General features: G+C 45.9%; 1 long non-coding RNA gene across 2 annotated transcripts in view; it reads left to right on the top strand.

Annotated features, from left to right (window-relative positions):
* The first annotated feature begins 5,926 nt into the window (after nucleotides 1–5,926).
* LOC138472359 (uncharacterized) overlaps nucleotides 5,927–17,369 on the top strand; it is a 140,795-nt gene continuing 129,352 nt past the window's right edge. For both annotated transcript variants that reach the window (XR_011268588.1, XR_011268589.1), the window contains exon 1: nucleotides 5,927–6,337. This is a non-coding gene — a long non-coding RNA (uncharacterized lncRNA). The remainder of the gene's footprint in view (nucleotides 6,338–17,369) is intronic.

Here is a 17,369-nt window from a genome sequence, read left to right as displayed (position 1 = left end):
GCACAATTCCAGCATACAGGTGGGAGGGGGCGGGACTTCCTGCAGAGGCATTTGGCTGCTCCTCTACACTCGTGTTACACAAATTGTTTTCTGCAGCACTGGCCGCACACAGTTTCACACGTGGTGGAGTCACACTCTGGATTCTCGCAGAGCATTGTTTACATGTAGCTTGGCAACACTATGGCTCTGGACGTGTTTCTAAGTTGCACAGTGAGCATGTCTATGACGCGCAGCATCAGTACGACCCTGCCAGCAGACATTGCCTGGTAACGCTGCCTCCACACCACAAAGGTCTCCACTTACAAGGTCCAACTGACAGAGGGGCACCTCCTAGAAAAACGCACTTGCGCTGTCCACACTGCCTGCCTGGGTGCAGGTCTCCAGATTCATTTGTTGTCAGATTCGTCGGCCGCCTTCCGTCTGTTTGGATACAGATGCAGATGACAGACAGGGCTGGCTAGGGGCCTCACAGACGTCCTCACCATCCCATCCTCATCAACAGTAAAATGAAGGTGCTTGACACAGTTTCTTTTCAGAAAGCGTATTTATTTCACGCATGAATATTGTACATACAGCCCGCAGCCGTGCGGTGCATCTTCCATCCAGACTCCAAAGGATCTTCTCAGACAATGGCTACCTCCCAGGTGAGAACCTGACAATCCCATTCGACATTCCATTCAGCCCTCCCACACACAGATGCTTCCAGCGCGAGCAGGTGAAAGATAACTAATAAAAGCAATATAGCTCCATATTGTAAGATGACCCCCTGTTCAAGACCCATTTGTATACAGTGTATGCTCACCGTGTAGTGAAATTCTCGACTAATTCATAAAGACCTGACATGACACAACTGTGGCCCGTGGCATTTCAGAACTCCCTGGAACACATTGGAAGAAAATCAACTTTTCAAAATTAATAATTGTAACTCAGTAGAGCAAACACACAAAACATACATACTGTATGTTGGGCATGCTTCACCAAATTTCATTATTAATCCACAATATATTATACTCATTAGTATTCTACATAAGGTCTATTCCTAGCAGACTTGTCAGGGGTTCCATCGTAATCGCCACAAGCAGTTTTCAGCGATCAACATAATGGGCCTAATTCACAGAATCGTTTTATAATGGCAAAACCCCATCGGTAAACGCTCTGTAAATAAGGGTGAATATCTCTTAGAATTTCTACAAAATTGAATTTACCAGAATTAAAACACATACTCTTTGAGAGCTGCTAATGTTTTGAATTTGGATGTTTACAGGGGACTGCGACCCTGGAGAATTCAGATGAATGCGATCACACTAGCAACCCTCAAATGTTTGCTTACTCACCCTAAAACAAAGAACAGCATACTACATACCAGTAGCGCAACAAAACATAAGGCCACTACGAAGCACAATGCACTACACGCAACCCCGAACAAGAAACGTAGCAGACCACACAAACTGCTATCAGACCAACACACCAAGAAAACCATTACAACCACCGAACAACTCAAACCAGCACAGAGTGACAGGATTTTCTGAACTGAAGCTGCCAAGAGCACATCAAAGCTCCTTGCACTTTTCCTCTCAATTCCACTAACAAAGACTCCCACAGCCAGCAGCGTTGCTAGGTGGTGGGGGGGCATAAGGCGGGCTATAGTCCCGGTTGTTTTGGTTTTAGCCCCGGATAGAAGCTTAGGTGCTACAACCAAAATGCTCTGAGTACGGCCAGTCCTGAGATTAGCTTAGCCCCTGATCTTTTCCAGACCTAGCAACACCCCTGTGGCCACAGCTGCCTTCCTTTTAAGATCCGCCAGAGCGCCAAGAGACCATGCAAGTGGCGGCAGCGCGCGGGAACAAGACCGCATAACATAACATAAACCACTGTTTTGTAGTGGCGGATGCACTCGGAAAAGAAAAATGAAGGACGCAAATGAACAGGGACCAGCCAGGGATCTTTATCTGTGTGACTCTCACGTGCACCTTTACAAGAGCGAAAATGAAAAAAGCAAAAAAAACTGAAGATTCAGGCAGCCTGATTAGGGCTGGCTCTCAGACACTCGTGCTGCTCAGGGGCATGCAAACAATTGGCCCGTAACCAGCGCCTCTTAGTGTGGAGAGGACGAGATGCAACTGCAACAAGACTTCCCTGGGCTCACGGAGGGGTGTTGCTAGGTCTTGAAAAGATCCGGGGCTACGCTAATGTCGGGACTGTCGGGACTCAGGGCTAGCTAGCGTTTTGGTTGAAGCTCATGAGCTTCTATCCGAGGCTACAACCAAAAGAGCCACGGCTATAGCCCCTCCAGGTGCCCCTCCCCCCCCACCTACCATCGCATCTGCGTGTGTGCCTAGTGAAATGGGGAGAGCCTTGTTGAGCGACTCGCAGCACAGCAGGTTGCTAAGCAAGAATATAAAGAAACGATCGCCACCTGCTCTTGAATCCTGTGGCCTGGCAGGGAGTGCAGAGTAAACATTATGGACGGAGACAAATATAGTGAAAGGTTTAAAATGAAAAAGAGGTGCAGCGATGCTACCTGAAGCAGTGCCGGCTGCGTGGAGGTCCAAATAAAGTTTAAGGAAATTAAGTTAAGGGTCTGTAGCAAAGCTTATTTCAAGTAGGTGTTGCCATCAGTGTCCCTTAGTACTGCAAAGTAGTGCAGATGGTGTTTTGCTAGAAAAGGAATTAGCATAGGCTAATAGTTCCTACTTTGAGTGTCACAAGTGACATTTTGTTTGGTAATAACACCCAGAGGAGAGGCCATTCAGCTGGCTGGGAATGAGGGCTTTACTATGCTTTACCATATGATAAAGCTCACATTTAATGAAGGCCACCAGCTCCTTTTCTCCGAGGCAGTCCTTTTTTTCTTGCTGCAGTGGTGCTTGCTTTGGCCCTTGCCACCGCTAAGTACTCCACACATTCCTTCTCAATCACATGCTCAACCCCAGCCCCCACTTATCTGTTAATCGTTGTCTATTGGTTTCTACTACCACCATGGGCATAGAAAGGGGGCTCCATTTTTATGACCCTGGCAGCCATTTTGTAGATTTATTTAAGGGATTTTACTGGGCATGCTCAGTGCAAAGACACATTTCCTAAGAAAAACAACTATTTTTACCCCGTCTCGCTTTCCTGGGATCAGCAATACACACCTCAGAGGAAATTACTAGCTGGTAATGGCCCAGGGACTGCGTTTAGGCTCTTGTTTCACTCGATCCTCTAAGATGCGCCGAAGGGCTGTTACCAGCTGGTAAAGACCCCCTCCTCAGTGTATACTGTTCTATTATTGCTAACGTAGTTCTGATGGTCACTTTTATAAATCAACACATATATAATAATTCAAAATGCCCCTCTGTGGTTAAGGAAACCTTTCTGTGTAATGGATGTTTTGGATGTATTATTTGCATATTTTATTTGGAAGTGGCACCACTTTCTTCCATTCTGCATGCACATTTTATATTACTGGTTCTCCTATATGCTGATACATGCCCAAGATAAATGCCCAGGACCACACCTGGCAATAAGATCTAAGGGGTGCCCCTGCTCTGCCATCTCCTGCAGAGTATCTTTTGCAGGTTACTTCTGCCATTCCTTTCTTCGCAGGAGTAGTTGGGGTGATCCCATGACTCCCGCTCCAGCACCATAGCACACAGAATCATATGGTGCCATCCACAAACTATGTACCCTTCAGAATGTCTTTCTTTTAAGGCCACTGAGCTTCGCATCCCCTTTCGTATCTAGTCATGTCTTCACTTCTGCTTTGGTCTTTTAGTTGGACTCTCTGCTTCGCTCCTTACTACTCTTTATTCTGTCTTCAATTATGCTTTGTCCCCCCCCCACCCCTCGTATCTCTAATACACTCTCATCTCTCATTCTCTTGGCTGCTTTGCCCCTTGTCTTCTTTTCCAGTTTCGATGCATTGTTTGTAAGAGTACTCATGGCCTCTTCACTCTGAATCCCATTTTCTCCTCTGTGTGCCCAAACATCCCCTGCTCCCAATCCTGCTATCCCTACAGTTTGCTTCTTGCTCCCAATCTTTGGGACCCTCTGCCCAGGACCGGCCTTAGCGGCGGCAGTGCCCCAAGCAGTGAAACCAAAACGTGCCCCTGCCCGCACACCCCTGGTCACTGCCAGCAGCGGTGAGGCGCCATTTAAAAAAAAAATTCCCTGCCTCCTATTGTTATTAAATGTGCCCTCATCCTGCTCTGGAAAGCTGAGCACCAGCACAAGACAAGAGTGGGGTGCATTTAATTTCAATAGGGCGCCTGCCGGGCCTCCTCCCACCACGCCAGCTCGAGCGCGCCCTTGAAAGAGTCGGGCGCCCCCGACCTAAGGACGGCCCTGTCTCTGCCTCCTCTTGTTAGCTGCTCCTTATCCCTTGCCATCTCCCGTACCAGTCTCAAATCTCACCTTCTTTACACTCTGTGCGGCCCGCACGTCTTGCCGTTTTTGATGGTTTTCCTGGCAGTGTTATTCATCTTGTCATTTTGCTAATTAAGAATTGTACTGATAGTCTTTTTTATGGTGATTTCGCTGAATCACTACCAATGAAATGCAAAAAGAAATACAGATTTACATGTGCTACAGAAAGGACAAAGAAAGGACTAAGAAACTATGAAGGATTCGATTTTCCCATATTATATATACTTCAGTTGCGAAGTCAGAGATAATATTGCAGTGCTGCAATTCTGCCACTAGAGGGTAGAACAGACTTACTAAAGAATGTAAGCTGTTAACACTTTTATGAGGCACATCTAATGAGAAATTTCCAAATTAAAATAAAGGAAGATTTGAGTATAACATTGAGAGAAAAGCAATCTGTGTTTAATCACTCATACAATATGTGCGACCAAGAGAAGCTGTGAACCATTTATGCTTCAAGATGTGTAAGCAATAGGACTGGGTGATTTTGTGTAGCAGTGGTGAAACGTCCGCATATCGGACACATATCAATTTCCTTATTTATTGAACTGTTACGTTAAGTTAAAAGTTTTATGATACTGCACCAAATCACCACTGCGACTGTCACAGACACTCAAAATAGTTTTCCCCATTAACGGTTTGGGAAACAATAGAACTGTGGCAAATAAATAAATCGACAAGTTACAAATTGATTTGTCACTAAATAAATTAAAAAAATCATAAACTGGCAAGAAAGAAAATCACTAATCATTGCAATAATGGCAGATTTGTGCAGACTTAGCCCGTTTCAAGGATGGTTTTCTAAATCAAAAAGTACATTTTGTGAGGGCCGCCTTCATGCCCCCCAGATTTGGGAAAGCCATAATTTTGCCATAAAAGAACAGCAACATATGATTGGTGAACTGCTGACCCGCTGCCTGGCAACTCAGAATACCAAGCTGTTGCTTTAAGACTTCACTCTATTTTACCTCTTGAGGAAGCTTTGTGCTGGGTGGGCCAGACTGATATGCAAATCGATATTTTTCCTCTGTGAAAAGTGCAATGAGCTAAACAGTTGTTGCAGCCCCTCCTACCTGGCATACATTACATAGAACAGGTTATTTGAACCATGTTCATTATCAGTTGCTGGGCTCCCACCGTTTTGTAAATGTTGTACAATTTGGGGTTAACCCTAAATCAGTAAGGGTAATCCAGTCATAGACCCCTTGCTCATTGTGCTTAGAGAGGCTCAGCGCCACCTCACTGATGAGGCACAACAAGGCTGAGACGTGGTACTGGTACTCTTGCTCATCGAGATTTGCCTACCATTTTGTTGCTAGATTGCATTTCTGGTTGGAAACAGACTGATATGCAAATGATTATCACCCCTCTGTGAAGAGTACTGTGAGCTAAAACCAAGGCAGTCAGGAGGGGGGGGGCAAACTGCCCTGGGCCTCGCGCTTGGGGGGGGGGGCTTGCGCAGCCTTCCCCTAAGTAGAAGGCAGCACAGTCCACCTGTTTACTTTATTCACACAGGGCACTGTGGTGTCTGCTCTCTGCCATCGAAGACACCAGAGTCGATTGTCCGTTTGGGAAATGGGACGTTTCCCGAAATCAATTTGGCTTTAAATGGGCCGATTTTATCTCCTAATATGTATGGGCCGATTTTCCTCCAGCTGCCTTTCATTAAAGTTTTACTTTTGTTAATTCCTTGCTGAGCAGAACCTTTAGTCTCAGCTCTGCAAGAAACATGATGCCATTTAAGAGTTCAAGAAGTGCTAAAGTCCTGCTCCAGGCCAGGTTGCATGGCAACGAGCCATTAATCAAATTCCTGGGCCCTCACATGTGATGTGATTCCTGTCACAGGCGAGGCCTGCCGCTCTCCAAACCCTGCTTCTGACAGACACTGGAGCCTCGGAGATAAAAATAACTAAACTTCGGGAAACTGAAGGTAAGCAAACCTTAAAAGGTGTAAGAGTTTATATACACGTAAGAGAACTTTTCAAATTGTATAAGCTCTACAAACGTGTGCTCTATGAGGGCTGAGCTGCAGCCCATGCATGCATTATTGGTACTGTAGGCAACTTGCATTGAAGGGTTAAAACGCTAGTCTCTCTCCACCTTTCGGCTGTCTGTTGAACTAGAAAAAAACGTTTGGTTTACTTTTTAGTCCCACTTCAACATTTCCCGTCCTCTAGCTGCATTTTGCATTTTCAAATAGTGCTTATGACAGCTGCCGTAATGCGAAGTGTTGAAGAGAAATGGATCCATTTTCAGCCATGTATTTTCACGTCCCAGGATTGTTTGACAGATTTGCCCTTTTTGTTTGTTTATTCGTCTCACTTCTGAGCCCTGTGATAATCAGTTGTAACATGGACTGAAGTTATGGAAATAATATTTAGCCTGTAAAGTGGATGATAATAACCTATCAAATTGGTTATTCAGTTGATCAACTTTCCATTTTGAAGTGCACTTGTAGGGTTCAGAATGTGGCCATCCATCAGTTTGGTGCAATAAAAGGACTCCAAAGTCTACGCACGCCATTTCCCAGTCCTGGGCTTTCATGAAATAATAATGCGCTGTAGTCTTTTAACTTCAATTAGACATAAGTAGCTGATTCATGTGATTTGCAAAAAAGGAAGCACAGGACTGGAAAGTGGTGACCTGTTGTCATGAAGCTTTCCGGAAACGTTATCATCAGTACTTTGTTAGCATGTCTTCTTGAGGCCCTCTGGACCTCTTGGGAAATGTGTGACACTTTTATTTTTGGTGCCCGGGTAGATTTTGTGTTCCAGTCCGACCCTGTATGTTGGTGTTTAAGTTTGTGTCAATGCTGTTTGGTTTTATGCATGCGTGCATGTAAGGAGTTGTGTGACTGGTGGATGAATGCATAGGTAAAAATGTTGTATGTGAGTGTCTGTGCCAGCCCCAACTCCTACATTTATCGCCCAACAGGCCACTAAATTTAGGAGTGGGGGCATGACATCAGGGTTGCACCTAGGATACAATTTCAGGGGGAAGAGCTAACACCTAAATTTTGGGAGAGGCCCTAACTTCAGAGGCTATGGGGCAGGGGCTAACTTACTTGTGTGGGAGCATCTAACTAAGTGGTGCATTCGAATAAGACTATTCTGGTGATGCTTCAATGTTACAAGCAGTTAACTCTCTTCTTCATTTCTGAAATGTCACACTTATGGACTGGTGTAAGAATGAGCTGTGTTATGTCCCATGTCCCCACTTCCCTTCTTATCCCTCCCCTGGCATGCAAGTGCTAACCCCACATCATGATTTCAGTTGCCTAAAAATATATGCGTATAAATGCAGGTGCTAGCAGTGAAATGTTTGATTAATTGAAAGGCCTTTGTTAACAGTGAAGCCCAGGCACCATTTAACGTCTGTGTCCTGTTCCATCCGCTATGGCTCTGTACTTCAGCCAGGCTGGGGCGCAGCCAGCCTCAACATTTTGGGGGGGCTAGATGACAGTTTTGAAAGCGGCTCGTGAGTGGGGCCAATAAACTAATTGTGCTGTTGGACTCTCCACTGGGGGATGGTGCCTGGGCCTTTCAGCTTTTACATTTGAAAGGGTCCCTCAAGCAGTTTCCCCATATTGGCAGCCTTATGACACAGAAACATACTGATAGTCTGCAGCTTTTAACCACCTTCCTGCATTCTTTTGATTTCATTATTGATTTGAGCACTCCATAAGTGCCTTGGACTATTTTTCCAAACTGTAAGGCAAAGGGTGCCCCCCCAACATCAAAATGAAATGGGCCCCCACCAGCACTGACACATCTTCATCCAGTCCTGCTCCCACTTCCCTCCCAATTCTCTGAGCCCTGTTAGGAAGCTGAATAGCAGTTGCGTGTTCCCTTTGGCCATTAGTCGTACCACCCCAATTCAGTAGCAATTTAATTTCATAATGCTATGCTAATCACTGGAGGCGTGGGCCATCTAAAAGCTGAGCCCAGCAGTTAAGACATGACCAAAGCAAACATAAGTGTTGCTAAGGGGCTAGACTGGACCACATTGAATGTAGGTAAGTCTTATGGTGCACAGCCAGCCTGGACATGCTTTCTGTGGCATGGCATTTTTACTGGCTGGGAGTCCTTGTATGGTAATACTGGCATATATTGATGCAGCCTGCGTGCACATACAACCAGCATGAACCTATTTTTATACTGGCATATGTTGTGGGCAAAAGTTGGTGACTTGCGACTATTAGGTTGTTCCATGTGCTACCATACAAAACCAATTGCAAACTGTATGGCTTTCTACACAATTTTGCAATGAAAGTGCTGTAAAATGCATCATTTTAACCCAAAGTTTCAAACATTTTCGTGGGAGTGAGAAACCCCCTCAAGCGCTCCTTGGTTGGTTTGTTTTCCCTTACTGTGCTCTGTTGATCCCGCATGATTGGTGCAAACATTTAAGCCTCTTCAGTTCAGAAATTCACCAGCCTCTACTGTACCTCATCTACCATCCTCTACTGTACCTCATCTATCTGTCACTGTGTATGATGTGTGTTTTAACGGGTACACAGGGGCAGGGCTTTCCTTAATGTGGGGGCCACGCACCACACGCTGTCATGCCATCCTACATATATTTATGCATATGATACAAAAGTTAGTCTGGCATAAACCTCTCTTCAGTAGAGAAATCTAACTTTGCTGTAGTTGATTGGCAGTTGTAGTAAAAAAACATATTTGTGTCCTCCACACAAACTCAAGGGGAGATTTCTCGTGTCTCCTGTTTGCAGCAGTGCCTCCGCTGGCCCAGTCCAAAAAATGGTAAGGGGGTCTCACCAAATGTGTTGCCCCGCGCCTCACCAACCCTTGTGACAGCCCTGGCTAAAACGTGGTTACTGACCCTCCTGAGTGGAATACATCCCATAGAATCAGTTGTCTGAACCATGTTTGTTGTAAGTAGAGGGTGGCGGAGACCTCACGCTTTTGTAAATTAGTAATGTTATTAATAGTATTGTTGTATACAATAATAATGAATTAAGCACTAATAACATTAGCAACATTAATAACAATTATACTATTAATTACAACGAATTGTTCTATAAATTATATTGTTATCAAAACCAATATCGTATTCAGTGCAAATGAACAAATAGAGTTCAGATTGAAACACGTGGAGCGAAAACTGGCTTCCATCAACAGCATTCCTCTTAAGTCTACCCCTACAGGGCATTTCCTTCCTACTCAAGAGCAGCATAGCCTGTTGTGCTAATGCGCTTGCATCTGTGATTTGCGTGGCGCATGCAAGTAACAGACACAGATGCCCACGGTCTCATTGAGTTTGTCACCCCCCTGAGGTTCATACGAATTTGAACTGGATTCGGGCAATATTGACAAATGATTTATAGTGCTTTGAAGCCCCAAGCTGTACCAGCAAATGTATTTTTACTTTCCCGCTGTAGAAAAAGCTCAAATGTGGGGTTAAATTAAAAAGACGCATTCTCCTTGATAATATGCCTTCCGGGCAGCCCATGTACTGCAGTGGGCCTGCAGAATTTTGGGAGCTCCGCAGTTTGGTTTAAACAATCCCAAGCAAAATCTGAAAATAAAATGGCGGATGCACAAAGAATCCAGTTTTTTTACATTCGTTATTGCCACCAAAAATCACGCAAAGCTATGTTTGTAGCTTTCACTTGATGACTGACAGGTGTCACAAAGGTTGTGAGCGGATTTATGGGTGATTTACGGCAGGTGGGGAAAAAGTGCAAGTTGCGGATATTCAAAACAAAGAGAGCAAATGACATGTTTTTGTGGTGTATGGCGGTTGAAAATTACACCAGAGCGAATTGCTCCGGTGCAGGGCAAGGTGAAACAAACATGTTGCTCACTAATGCAAAAACAGTTTTTCTCACTCTGCCAATTTCAGTTCCCTGGCAAATGTTGCTTTCCCCACACACTCCGCTAATTTGCAAGGCAACACTTCACCTTTCACACACCTCCCACCACAGTTACACCAAGATCATTTAGATGCAAGTTAAGCACCTTGCGAGAGGTTTGTACAGCTGGTAGTAACACCTTTGTGGTTATGTACTTCTTTTGAAGTGGCACACCCGTGGGAACACCCACAATGTCACTGACACACCCATGCCAGGTGATGGACTGCATCACATTTCAGCTGAGTCTGTGCATTTTGTGCTGCCGGGAATTGCTTTATGAATCAGGCAAATGCCTTTTTGTTAGTCACGATTGACTTGCCCTGATGCAAATTACACTTTCTTTCTCCATGTTAGAGAAACTCATGATTATAATGATTAGTATGTATTTATTTATTTTGAAATGTGTATAGCGCACCTTACCTGGATGCATCTAGGCGCTGTTCTTGACAATAAAGAGCATACAAGTTACAAGGTTACATGGCATTCTTGATAATAATGTGAATGAGTTACAGGTTATGCATATACAGAGAAAGATATCTAACAAACTCCATCATGGGTTTTCTGTGTTCATCTAGTTGTTAATAAAACGTGCATTTCTGATGAAGAGTTATTTTAGGAGGTCTGGTGTGTTTACGGAAGGTCCGGGAGGAGGCTTCTGACCTTAATGCGGCTGGTAATGTGTTCCAATGTTGGGCAGCCAGCACTGAGAAGCTGCTGCCTCCAGATTTCAGAAGCTTGAATCTGGGGGTGGAGAGTAAGTGTGAGCAAGCTGAGGGTGTGGGCCTATTGGATTGGTTAGTGACGAATTTGTCTGCCAGATATTTAGGGGCTAATTTATGTAGGCATTTGTAGGTCATAGTTATTATTATTATTATTATTATTATTATTATTATTATTATTATTATTATTATTTTATGAATCAACCCTAATGTCTTATTCTGAAAATGACGGTACCTTATGGACAGAGAACGACCTACCTCTTGAGACATTTACAGACTCATTCCGAACGGCCTTTTGCCTGTGCATCGGTCAGCATGCTTTGGTAGCCAGTAGCAACGTTGTGTTGAGTGGTACAGCGGGCAGACACCACGTGCTATCAAGAGGGTCGGACTTGGGCATACAATTGTCACAGACACCAATGAAAACTTTGCCCACAGTGACAAATGGCAATTCATTCCTTTCGTGACAGACTGTTTGAAGAGTACCCAAGGGCATGTTTTTGGTGAAAAGGGGATCCAAATTGTGCAATTTAATACTTATTCAGCAGCAATGGTCAAAACTACGAGCCGCGTAGTGAAGTAACTCATCAAACTGGCCCACAATGCTCCGAAAAATGGCCCACTTCGACCAAAATAACTGGCCCACATTAGAATTTGGAGTCTTTGATTCGGGCATTGCGCTATTGCCCTATAGGCCAGTCCGACTCTGACTGTCAAGCACAGTACCAACCGCCACACTTCGTACTGCTTGCCACCTGCCGTTGACTGTGAGGGGATTTAACAGTTGACATCGTAGCTTGTAGCAAACTGGGAAACCACTAGATGGCGATATGTACTAAGGTATAAACAGCTTGACCTATGACAGTGTTGTAAACCAAACACAAATACATTGTCACACGCTGGAATAATTATGGAAGGCGAAAGGCCTTCAGTTTTTAAACCAAACGAATTGTCAACGATTTCTACAGAATTAATCCACGAGGCATACATATACATTGTAAAACGATCTTTATTCCATACAATGGCCCTCATTCCGAGTAGGGCGGTAAGGGATACCGGGCACCGGTAAGGAGACCGGTGCCGGTAATCCCTTACCGCCCTACTATGAGGTCCCTTAGCGGGTCCCTTCCTTAACGCCTGGTCTGACCAGGTGTTAAGGACAGGACCCGTTAAGGGACCTGGGCACAAATAACGGGCTTGGCATACGCCAGCCCGTTATTTGTGCCCTCCCCATTCCCATGGGAATGGGGAATGGTTTGGTAAATGGGGACTTACCGGTCCCTCTAAGGTCGGAATGAACCAGTAAGTCCCCATTGAACCAAACCGGAGTCGGTACCGGTATGGTAGGCAGTCATGATCACCACCATACGCGGAGTGAGGGCCAATGTGTGTGTGTGATTGTTTTAGTTCTACAAATCTGTTATGGGTCGTTGTTCACCCCCCTCTGTGTGCAAAACCCAGCCACCTGCACCTCTAGCACTTCGGTTTCCTAGTGCAACTACCAGAATGAATAGGAGATTTGTAGCGCTCCCCAAAAGAATTCGGCATTATGCTGCCCCATTCCATGCACGATGGCAGCTGCCGTGGAAGTTAGCAAATCGGAAACTACATTCCCCAGAAAACCTGGCTCCGTACGGTAGTTTGCCGGTAGAGCCTCGCATTGGCTTGCCCCGCCTCGCTCACTGATGTAGTCCATGGAGGCAGCCAGGGCGCCGCTTCTGTTTACAGCTACTCCCGGCATTTAGAAGTTCCGTCTTCGATTGCTAAACCTCTTTGTTCTTACGGATTCGACTCGGACTGTTTACTGGACCCTCTATTTTTGGAATACCCTTATTGAACTGCCTTCCCATGTACCAAACCTGTTTTTGCTTCACCGACCCCGCTGGAAAAAGTTTTGTCTTTGTTGTTGCCTGCCTGTGTACCGAAAACCGATTTTCTTCTGGACTTCTCTTCTACGCGCTTTTGCCATAGTCCCTGTCCGCTAGTGTACCAGACCTTGCCTGCCTTCGACTTACCTATCTCAGGAGTAGCCATCCCGACTGTTTGTTCTGCATCGTGCCAGACCTTACCTGCCTTCCACTTACCTTACCTGGAACTACCATCCCGACTGGTTGTTATCATCATTCTTCGTTCATCAGTGGTAAGACTTTTTGCTTCACAAACGGAACGTTTGGATTGCACCTGTTTTTTCCGTGCACTCAAGGACGCTCTGCAGCTGTGCACCATCCCGAATCCAGTGCGACCCTCGTGCCGCCCGGGTATTAGTATCCTACTACTAACATTACCTTTTTCTTATTTTATCCCTGTCGTTGTGTTCTAAACTACTCAAATCCTCCAGTCATTCTCCACTGGTAAGATCCTGTCCACCTTTTGAATTGTGTCATAGTTTAAACCAGTTAGATACTAAGTCTTGTTATATTCCTAGGTGATTCCCGGGTTGTGCTGTTCTTCTATCCTACGGGGGGAAAAAAGCCCAGGTATTCCATCAGTTAGTAAGGCTTACAGGGGACAACTGTTACCTTCGTATTACTTAGTTGTTGTTCTTCCTTTACAGCCTGGTTCGTGGCGGTGCGCTTTCTCCCCGCCCTTCTGGGTGATCAGTCCCCTTGTCTGGTTAAATACAGCAAGTGGTCATATCATTTTGAAGGTCTTATTCCCTCACAGAGAGGAGGCTTGGGTAGAGGCCCTACCCAAAGCTCTTCAAGCAACTTCCTGGGTTTTAGGATACTCCCCGGTTCAACGCACTCATCTCACCGGTGAGTAACAAAAACAGAAGCCATGGATGAAGCTGATCCTTTGGCTGCCTTGTTTCGTTTAGTGTCTGAGTTACGATCTGACATGACATTAGCTCATGACGCCATGCATCAAAGGATCGACAGCTTACGGAGTATTCAAAACCCCCCGACACTCGGGGTGGACATGGCGGGTGCGGCCGCTTCAGGCTCTGGTCTACCTTCAGCTTCCGCCTCTGGGTTTTCTGCAACCCCGGTTTTGATGGCCACTCAATTCCCGTTGGCCCCTCCGGAACGCTTTACTGGAGATCCAAAGCAATATCGGACCTTCGTAAATCAATGCAAATTGCATTTTTTGTGTCGGCCCACCACCTTTCCAAACTCCACCACCAAGGCAGCCTTTATTCTTTCCCATCTCGGGGGTACAGCGGCTGCGTGGGCCAACCCTTTGCTTGAGTCCAACAGCTACGTCCTCTATGACTGTGACAAACTCATATTGGCCATGAATAAGGTTTTTGATAACCATTACAAATCTCAAGCATCGGACCTGGAGTTGTTGAGTCTACGACAAGGCACTTCTTCTCTTTTTTCTTATCTCACCAGATTCAATCAGCTAGCTGCTGAGACAGACTGGCCCGAAGAGAAGAAATTAGCCGTATTCTACCAGGGGTTGTCCGAAGAACTAAAAGATATCCTAGCCACAGTACCGGTCGTTCCGACCTCCTTCGGTGAATTATTAGACTTGGTGTTGCAAATAGATGCCCGAAGGTCTGAAAGAAGAGGGGAACGTAAAACATCAATCCTTACCCCCATGCCAGCAGATGTAGTTACTCCTCCTGCTCCGACTCCAGAACCCATGCAGATAGGGGCGGTGAGGGGTCCTTTGACTCAGGCCCAACGTGAATATCGACGTTCACATAATTTGTGCATGTATTGTGGGTCTTCAGAACACCAATTGAAAGACTGTCCCAAAAGACCGGTCAAAAAGGCGGGAAACGCCAAATCCCGGCGATAGATAGAGTCCCTACGCCGGGAGTGTCTTCTTTGGACTCACAGGGTTTTTTGTCTGCTCCTGTCAGTCTTCCTGTGTTATTTACCACGGCTGAAGACGCTACGTTCTCCTCCTTGGCTATTATAGATTCCGGAGCTACGGGGAACTATATGTACTTTGACTACGCTGCAAATAACAATGTGTCCATTCTACCAAAGGCTCAACCCGAGAGGGTCCATACTGTGGACGGTACAACTTTGGTATCCGGTTTGGTTACACAGAATACTTCCCTTGTCAGCATGAAGACCGAAGACGGACATGTTGAATCATTTTCATTCGATCTAATCAAAGCTCCTCAATATCAGGTCATATTGGGTATTCCGTGGTTGCAACACCACAATCCTGCTATTGATTGGGTAAAGAAAAGTGTTCGCTTCCCTTCTTTGGAGTGTAATGAAAACTGTTTTCAGGATACGTATGTATGCCCGGAGTCTTCCTGTCAAGCTCTGGTGGCTTCCTTGTCTGTCATAGGTGCCATCGTTCGTGACATTAGTAAAGACATCCCTCCTGAATACAAATCCTTTCGGGATGTGTTCGATAAGGGCAGGGCAGATCGATTGCCGCCTCATAGGCCCTATGATTGTCCAATAGACCTGTTACCAGGGGCCAAGATACCAGCCGGAAGAGTCTATTCCCTCACCTTACCAGAAGACAAGGTTCTGAAAGAATACATAGATAAAGCCTTGGCCACGGGCTTTATTAGGCCTTCCAAATCCCCGGCGGCATCTCCATAATTTTTCGTCCCTAAGAAGGAGGGGGACCTGCGCCCTTGTATAGATTACAGGGCATTGAATGCTATTACGGTAAAAAATCAGTACCCTCTTCCGTTGATATCAGTGCTTCTGGATCAACTTGGTTCGTCAGTGGTGTTCACTAAACTTGACCTCAGGGGGGCCTATAATCTCGTTCGGATTAGAGCAGGGGACGAGTGGAAAACTGCCTTTAAGACACGTTATGGCTTGTTCGAATACTTAGTGATGCTGTTTGGACTTTGTAATGCCCCGGCCACCTTCCAGGCCTTCATGAATGACATCTTCCATGACTATCTGGATCAATTTGTCGTAATTTATCTAGATGATATCCTTATCTACTCATCCTCTATGAAAGATCACTACGTACATGTGCGTCTTGTGTTACAGAGGTTGAGGGAGAACCACCTGTACGTCAAGGCAGAGAAGTGTGTATTTAATTCCGCCGAGGTGGAATTTCTTGGTTATGACTTGACCAGTCGTGGCATTCGTATGAGTCACTCTAAGGTTAGAGCGATTCTGGAATGGCCCGTTCCTGCTTCAGTTAAAGCACCGCAGTCCTTCTTGGGTTCTCCAATTTTTATCGGCGTTTCATCCATTCATTCTCCTCGATCTCTTCTCCTTTAATGGCACTGACCAGCTCCAAGAAACCATATGCATGGAATCCGGAGGCACAGCGGGCCTTTGAAATCCTGAAGACCGCCTTTTCGACGGCACCAGTCTTGCAACACCCGGACCCTCTCCTTCCCTTCCTAGTGGAGGCAGACGCCTCCGGTTCAGCTGTTGGGGCAGTGTTGTCACAGGAATGTCCCGATTCAGGAGAAATCCATCCAGTGGCATATTTTTCCAGAAAATTGACCCCTTATGAACGCAATTATCCTATCACAGAACGTGAGTTATTAGCCATCAGAGATGCCTTTGCGGAATGGCGCCATCATCTGTTGGGGACCCGTCATCAGGTTACTGTTTATTCGGACCATCGTAGCCTCCTTGCCTTTAAATCAATGAAGTGCCTTATGGCCCGACAAGCTCGTTGGCATCTTTTCTTTTCCCAGTTTAACTTTGTCATCACATATCGACCGGCTCGCCTCAATGCCTGTGCTGACGCTCTTTCAAGGTTATCCCACAGTTCCTGTGTTTCTAAAGCTGATCGTCCCCTGCTGTTACCTGAAAGGGTGGTTTGTGCCTGCACTCCTCAGCCTTCGCTCCGTGCCCTTATATCATCTTGGGTGACCTCAAATGATGAGGAATGTGAATCATTTAATCTCGACATCGTACAGGGCTTGCCTTATATCCAAGGTCGTCTCTTTATACCTCCTGGAGAAGCACGTCTTCGAGCTTTAGCCTGGTCACACGATTCCTTGATGGCAGCCCATCCGGGGCAGCAAAAGACGTTGGAGGCACTGCGCCGTTGGGCTTGGTGGCCATCGATGTCCAGGGATATCATCGATTACGTGGCCTCTTGCTCAGTGTGTGCTCAATGCAAAGTCTCTAGATCCAAGTCTGTGGGCCTTTTGCGACCCCTTCCGGTGCCACATAAACCATGGTATATGGTTTCCATGGATTTCATCGTGGACCTGCCTCCTCTAAGCGGTTATGATACCGTCTGGGTTGTCATCGACTACTTCTCCAAGATGGCTCTGTTTGTTCCCTGCTCGGGGTTACCTTCGGCCCGCGTCCTGGCTTCTTTGTTTCTCAAGCATGTCTTTCGTTTCTTTGGACTTCCCTCTATCATAGTTTCGGACCGCGGCCCTCAGTTTACTTCTCGCTTTTGGAGGGCTTTGACTTCTTCACTGCACATTGACGATCGTTTCAGCTCTGCATACCATCCAC

This window comes from Ambystoma mexicanum, chromosome 8, assembly GCF_040938575.1.
Source record: "Ambystoma mexicanum isolate Mex_15411 chromosome 8, UKY_AmexF1_1, whole genome shotgun sequence".
In the NCBI taxonomy this organism is placed as follows: domain Eukaryota; kingdom Metazoa; phylum Chordata; class Amphibia; order Caudata; family Ambystomatidae; genus Ambystoma; species Ambystoma mexicanum.
The sequence above is the reverse complement of the archived record's forward strand: the minus strand, read 5'-3'. Positions and strand labels throughout refer to the sequence as shown.